General features: G+C 33.1%; 1 long non-coding RNA gene and 1 other non-coding gene across 2 annotated transcripts; one reads left to right on the top strand and one right to left on the bottom strand.

Moving 5' to 3' along the window:
* Positions 1-1,875: 1,875 nt before the first annotated feature.
* LOC109215584 lies at positions 1,876-3,829 on the bottom strand. The gene is made up of 3 exons (XR_002066373.1): positions 3,655-3,829; positions 3,397-3,489; positions 1,876-2,093 (listed from the first exon to the last, which is right to left on the bottom strand). It is a non-coding gene; the product is annotated as an uncharacterized LOC109215584 (long non-coding RNA).
* A 538-nt stretch (positions 3,830-4,367) lies between these two features.
* TRNAE-CUC lies at positions 4,368-4,440 on the top strand. Its single transcript has one exon. It is a non-coding gene; the product is annotated as a tRNA-Glu (tRNA).
* Positions 4,441-7,666: the final 3,226 nt, after the last annotated feature.

Genomic DNA, 7,666 nt, shown 5'->3' with positions numbered 1-7,666 from the left:
GGAATCTGAAATTGGACCCTAAGTTCACTCTATAAATAGGTATTCATTTGCCTTGATTCACAAGTTTGGAGGCCTAAAAATTTACCCCCCCCCCCCCAAGTGTACAGATCTGAAGTCTGAAATTCAAAAAAAATTCAAAAAACCAAAAAAAAAACAGTAGAAAAATCCAAAAAAAAAAATAATATACTGCTCTATTGGGACTCTCTTAGATCAAGTTTGAATTTCATTTGTAGATCAAGTTTCAGTGCAACAGAAGGTTAAAAATGGTTTGAGTATCTTCTAGACCTTGTTTGTTCAAGTTCAGGACTTTTTGGTTGATTTCGAGTGTATTTTGATCCAATCATATCTGGTTTCATCTGCTTTTTGGTGTTAATCTGCTGCTAGTCATTCCTGGGTCTGCTGTGGTATTTTTGGATTTGAGGATGATCTAGCTGCTTTTTTGAATTTGGCTGCTGTTCGTTACTGCTTTAGCTGACTTCCCTCTTCCTCATTTTTGTTCTAATTTCCAGGTATATTCTTAGGCTCAAGTGATGTGGAAGCTTGTATTAACATGCATGAACATAATCTGCTGTTGTTGTTTAGTTTAAGTACACGCATTTGACCTCACAAGTGATGTACTCTTCCATTGAAATGAAATGAAGTGATGATTCAAGGCTGTGCTCATGGTGAATGTTTATGGATGTGGTTAGTTTAGAACTATGTAATGGTGTAATTTCAGTGCACGTGATATGTTAAAATTTGGACTGTTTGACTCAGTATATTTGAACTTGTATATGAATTTCATAGACTGTTAAGGTGGCTCAGTTAGTTAGTGATGTTAAATCGATTCAATGTGTTGTTAGTATAGCATAGGATAATGTGAGGTAGCTTCCTTTGTTAGTAGTGTTTAACAAATTAACCCCTGTTTCCGTGTTAACTTCAATTCTGTTAATCAGGGGAACATGAGACTGGTTTATTTTAGCTGAAATAGCAATTAGATTGTTACTACCGTCGAATCTCAAGCAAAGCCTAAATAATTGCCTAATTAGTTGATGGGGCTGGGACGGTTGGATTTGCATCCAGGCGCAATTCGCTGTCTCTGCCTGGGCTCGATTTGGGAGCCATGCTTATCAGCTACACTTGAATGTGCCTAATCACACCTGGGCCAGTTTTTCTAATAGCAGGCCCCAAAGCGTTGGGCCCTGGACAGCATATCCTTGATTCTGGATTATAAATTGGCAAGGCTTAGTAGTTTGTTTAAATTGACACAGCTTCCGCTGGGCCAGGGTCCATGTTTGACTGGATTTTGCTTATGGACTGAAATTTAACTCACATGGCCTGGGTTTGTCTTTGGGCCCGAAGGCATATCTAAGTCAATGATAAATTAATTAGGACTTTTTCCTTTTATTTTAGAGACGAAATTAAGTAGAGAATCGTAGTTGCTTTTAGGTTGGCCTTAAAATAAATGAGACGAGCCTCGCCAAATCAAAACATATAAATTGTGGGGCCCTCATTAAAGATTATATAAAAAATATTTAGAAACTCGGGACATGCCATTTAGCGAATTTTCATGGCTTCCCCACAAGGTTAATAAGACGCTAGCCACTTTAGGCGCGCTTCTTAATAATTTTACCTTCCTAAATACGGGTGCACATTTATGTGACCCAAATCCAAATCTCAACGAAGTCGAAATGTGTTAACAATCACGGGCGCACTGGTGCGACGCGGTTCGAGACGCATTTTCACGACGTTGCAAATTCTTATTAAAAATAAAAATAAAAGCGGTTAAAATAAAAGGCACATAGGTTAGAATATGTTTTAAAATCAGATAAAAGCAAATATAACAGTTGAGCGACCGTGCTAGAACCACGGAACCCGGGAATGCCTAATACCTTCTCCCGGGTTAACAGAATTCCTTACTCGGAGTTCTGGTTCGCGGACTGTTAACAGAGTCATAATTTCCTCGGTTCGGAATTCAACCGGTGACGAGAGGATACCGTAGTTGTCTATCAGACCTTGCTTGAACTTGAGAAGAGCTTCCCTCTCCCTGTCAATGCACAAAGTAGTACGAGCATCCCCTCCTGAATTTGTTCCAATAACAAGTCCGATGAACGCTGAAAATGCAATATTGAGAAATAAAAATCTCTCACTTTTCATCTTTTTCCGCAAAGTCGATCAAGTTGCACAAGATATATCGAAAAAAGCAATGCACTAGTAATTTAAGATTGCTTTAAATTGTTTCCTCAGAAATAACCATTAAATAGATCTTGGTGTCTAAGGGAAAAAAAAACACAACGTTAGACTTGGTCTGGGTACACAAGTTCTAGGAAAATCCATATCAGTTAAGCATTCCATCTAGTAATAGTGAGCAATGACATCATTTTGGTGCTATACAGAATTTTAACTCAATGATTGTTCACTAATCTTTTTTTAACTTTTCGTTTGTGGAATACTGATTAAAGTAATCGTGAGACAACATCTTTCTGTTTAGAAGACTTGCCATTTTGAACACAGCAGTCAACTTTGGCAGCATAAAATATATAAATTTAAATTGGGGGATTTAGAAATAACAAAAATAGAAATTCAGGGAATCATGAGCAACAATAGTACTTTCTATGTTCCAATTTATGTGTCATACTTTCCTTTTAATCTGTCCTTTATAGAATACCATACTTTCTTATTCAGAAACAATTCAACTTTTAAATTTTCCCCGAAGTCTTTCTTTCTTTATTAATTTTCGTGCTCAGTCAAACACCACCACATAAATTGGGACGGATGGACTACTTTTTTTCATTTAGGTCATGAATTGAACAGGAAGTGACTTAGGTTGTTTCCCATGTTGTAGGTCATGACCAAAGTATCACCACTGACACTATTTTGGTGCTATTTAGAAAATTCTCAATCAATGATTCTTAGCAGATGTTTTTCTTACCTTTTCTTTTGCAAAAAAAGTCTGTAGACCAAACTGTATTGAAGACTGACCAGTTTGATCACATAAGTCAACTTTGGTAACACAAATTTAAACAAAAGTTGAAACAGAGGACCATAAGCTACAATAGTACTTCGAAATATACTTTTTTACTACTTGGATGTGGAATAAGCAAACCATTTTGTGCCTTCTGTTGAATATAGACAATTCCTTTAGACTGGACTTAATTTTCACCTGATCTAAATTAGATGTATTTTGTCAGCTCATGTATTTTGTTTCAGATTTCTTAAATAGAACCCCAATAAAGAGGGAAAATATCATGTACTGAATAAAATGAGTTGAAACGGTTAGCTTTTGCTTTTGCAAGGAAACAAATGAACAGATGCACTATTATTTCAACGAGCTACAACAACAACAACAACAAAACCCAGTGTAATCCCATAAATGGGGTATGGACAGGGTAGTGTGGACGCACACCTTATCCTTACCTTACTTCAGATTGACCCTCGGCTCAAGGAACAGCAGAGATAAGATAAAGCGGCCAATTATTTCAACGAGCTGTACAAGAAATTACACAGTATCTGACAGTGCAAACATATTTATAAATTCAGATCACTTAAAATCAACTAACTAAAATTAACGGCCTACAGTAAGCATGAATAATTACCTGAAAAATATGGTAAATAAAATTATAGCAACGATAGTGTAAAATAAACTGTAAATATAAGTTGAGCCCGTTAACTCACAGGGGATGACCGTTGGATCAAAGTCCTCTGAATAGAACCATGATCACCGCCAGAGTAAACGGTGAGCAGAGCCAGCTCCATCACCGGCGGCCACCAAATCAGCGACGAGGGCTTGGGTACGGAGGATTCCGGCGGGTGGCGGCTACGCGGAGGAACGGAGTTTGAGGATGCGGCGAAAGAGAGGAAGAATAAGCCGAATGTGAGAATGGATGCGGGCTTATAAATCGTATTGAAAGAATGCGCCTTACAAACTCATTTACAGTTATAAAACGTATCTGCAGAATGCGACTTGTAAAACACATTTACAAATTCGACTTATAAATCAAATTTGATCCCATTTAATGAAAACGGATTTTTGATTAATACGATTTATTTGTTCAAAAGGACCAAAATAGTTCCTTAAGCTTCAGCTTTGTATAAAATCATCCTTTATGTTTAAACTAGAGAACTAATACTCCCACTAACTATTCAAAACAGGTGTGCATGCAGTCCAAGGCTAACTGAAGTGTTAAAATCTAAAACCGGAACCCACACATGTTGTTCGCATGATTTCATCCCACAACAAAGCACCTTCAGTAATCTGTTCTTCCCTAAATCGAACAGTAGGCATGAGATTAAAGGAATAAAAGATAGAGTACTATTATTCTTGTATCCCTTATGTTTTAACTGTTTAGATAGAGATCTATATATATTCAATATTGAAAAGTACACAATCCGTTGTAGTCTAGGTGGTTAGGATACTCGGCTCTCACCCGAGAGACCCGGGTTCAAGTCCCGGCAACGGAAAGATCGTTTTTCGGATACAGCCTTTTCAATAAATGGGTCATTACCAAACCTTATCCAAAGTGTACTTGGGTCAAGATGGGCTAAACAATGGGTCATAGCCCAACTTGACCCATATTTTAAAGGAATTTTTACATTCCTATGCCACATAGGAAACCTTATTACCCTCAATGTTTATGTTTAAGGTTTGACTTAATTACACTTAGTATACCAAATTACCAATTCTATACCATAGTGTATTTTAAGGGTACAATTAATGCAACGTATATCCCTCCTTAATTCAAGGTACCGTATATCCCACTCCTCCTACGTTTCTCTCTCCTAAACCCTCACCCTCACCCATGTTTATGTATATCATAACATCAGGTGACGAATCCTTTATAGCCTTCTGAGACAAAGCATCACCTGCCTGCATACGGCAATTCAATTCCTCCAATTTAGCAATAGCTTTGGCTTTCTGTTGTTTACTTCGTTCTTCCTCTTCTTTCTGTAGCTGTAAGCCACGTGCATACACGACATATGCCATCAATTTCATAGTCCCAATTCTCAAACAATATCAAATGCTATAATCTATTGCAATATTTCTTATTTTTATCGCAATAATTGCATTTTTTCAGAAGATTTTGTAGAAGTTTTAGTCATTTTGGATTTGTGAAAACAGAAAACAATGCATCTACAATCAGAATACAAATAATATACAATTCATCTACAAAATATCAACAAACTGGGTATATAGAATTTTAATATCCCAATTCCCATTCGATTGTAGTTTAATTGGGATTTTCGACATAATTGCGTTTTTTGCAGAAGATTTATAGAAGTTTTAGTCGTTTTTGATTTGTGAAAATAGAAAATAAAGCATCTACAATTAGAATACAAATAATCTATAATTTATCTACAAAATATCTACAAACTGGGTACATTGAATTTTTATATCCCAATTCACATTCAATTGTAGCATAATTGTGATTTTTGACATAATTGTGTTTTTTCAGAAGATTTGTAGAAGTTTTAGCCATTTTTTATTTGTGAAAACAGAAAATAAAGCATCTACAATCAGAATACAAATAATCTACAATTTATCTACAATTTCTGCAATATGTCTTCTTCTTCTTCTTCTTCTTCTTCTTCTTCTTCTTCTTCTTCTTCTTCTTCTTCTTCGAGTTTCAATCTGAAATTCAGTCAAAACCAAGTCTAATCTTCACCAAAACCCCTCAAAATTGAGATATAAACTCCAAACCATTTTCCCGATTATTTTCAACAACACCCAATCCAAACAAATAATGATTTTTGAAAACCCAAATTTGAATTCAAAGCTTTCAAGTTTTTTAATGGCTGACAATGGTGGAAAATATCTGGAAGAATATTTACTTCCATAATTGTAGCGCCCCTAAATAGGAATATCTGGAAGAATATTTAGTTTCAGATTTGTAGCGCGCCTAATTTGGAAGAAATCAGCTCCTAATAATTGGTATTTAATGAATGGTATATATTTTGTAGAATAACTGTGAACATGATGGGTAAATATGAAGCTATGCACATTTTTGGTAATAAGGTTTCATATATGATATAGGAAGGAAAAAGTCTCTATTTTAAAACCATGTTCATCTTGTATGAATAAAGTCTTTTACGTATTTTGAGAATCAAAATATATTTTCTTAAATAACAAATTAGTAGTATTTAAAATTTGTAAGTTGAAAAATATCTTTTATGTTTAATTCAACATAAGTAAATTTTACTACAACTCTATTATAAAATTATTTATATTTACATTAAAACTTAAGTACCTTGATTCTCATTTTTAAACTTAGACACAGAAACTAATGATGGGGCAACTAAGTAAATTTTCAGACAATCCTTCAGTTGAGTTGAGATTCGTTTGTCTTGGTTGAGCTTCATGAGTTGTATTTGGGCTACTTCATGGGTTACTATGGGATATTAAAAAAATGATGGTTAACTTGGGCTCAGCCCAAATAGACCCATGAGCTAAAATATTTATAGCCCAAACCATTAATTTTCGGGCGTGTTGGATGGGTTTGGGTTCAAATTGTCACCCCTAGTTATATTATTAAAAAGAGAGGAAAAAGCCTCCATATTAAGCCAAGTGCAACTGACAACCTCACACTAGGCCACTTGGCAATTTATGACAAACTTAGTTAGGTTAGGTAATAATTAGTTTTCTTTTGAAATTAAATATAAAAAAAATTAAATTATGCATTATATGTTGTTAATAATTAGTTACTCTCTTTGGGTTAACAAATTTGGAGTTTAAAATTACTCTAAGTAAAAAATAAAAAAATAAACAGAAAAACAAAACTGTCAATTCAAATCGGGGAGTAGTTTCTTCCTAATTTGGTAGTCTATATCTTATAAAATACTACAATTATTTTCTTATATAGAAAGTAATTTGATTTCAAATTGAAAGATAAATTATTTCGAGTTTATAGATAAAAGTATTTGAGTTAGATATAAAATAAAAGTTCATTTGCTTATGGAAAATAATGCAAAATAGTTATTATTAAGAAAATCAGTAAATTTATGACAAAATAGTGAAATTACTTATCTGTTTATATTTTTTTTAAAAAAATTTAAAAAATATAGTTTGATTTAAATATGATAATATTTTGATTATATGTAAAATTCAAAATGAAAAAAAATTAATAAAATGAGATATTTTTAAAAATACAAATATTCTAGAGTAAGAAAATATATATCTATATTATATTAAAAGAGAATTATCATCAAAATATTAAGCCAATTGACAAGTTAATAAAAATCATATTAGTAAATGTATAGTACTAAGTACTTGCTAATTTAATAAAGAATAAATAAAGAACAAACAATTTATTTAATTACTATATGATGCGTATCCTTTGATTTTGTATAGATTTTATTATATTTTTATACATTATAATAAAATAACAACTAATATTTATTAAAACTAATATGATATATTATATAATAACTTTATACTATTAATATTCTTTCAAATTATTCGCGCATTGCGCAGGTACTAACACTAGTATATAGAACGAAAAAAAATAATGCACTAGTAAACGCTTAGAGATTTAGAAGTAAAAAGAAAAAAATGAAAATCAGAGGACCATAAGCTACGATTGTACTTCGAAATATTTTTAGTACTTGGATATGAAATAACCGGCGAATGTATAATCAATATATAATTCATGTATAATATATGCATAATGGATGTATAACCTATATATGTATA

The sequence above is a fragment of the Nicotiana attenuata genome, unplaced genomic scaffold (genome assembly GCF_001879085.1).
Source record: "Nicotiana attenuata strain UT unplaced genomic scaffold, NIATTr2, whole genome shotgun sequence".
Taxonomy (NCBI): domain Eukaryota; kingdom Viridiplantae; phylum Streptophyta; class Magnoliopsida; order Solanales; family Solanaceae; genus Nicotiana; species Nicotiana attenuata.
Note: the sequence above shows the minus strand (reverse complement) of the source record. Positions and strands in the feature narration are given on the sequence as shown.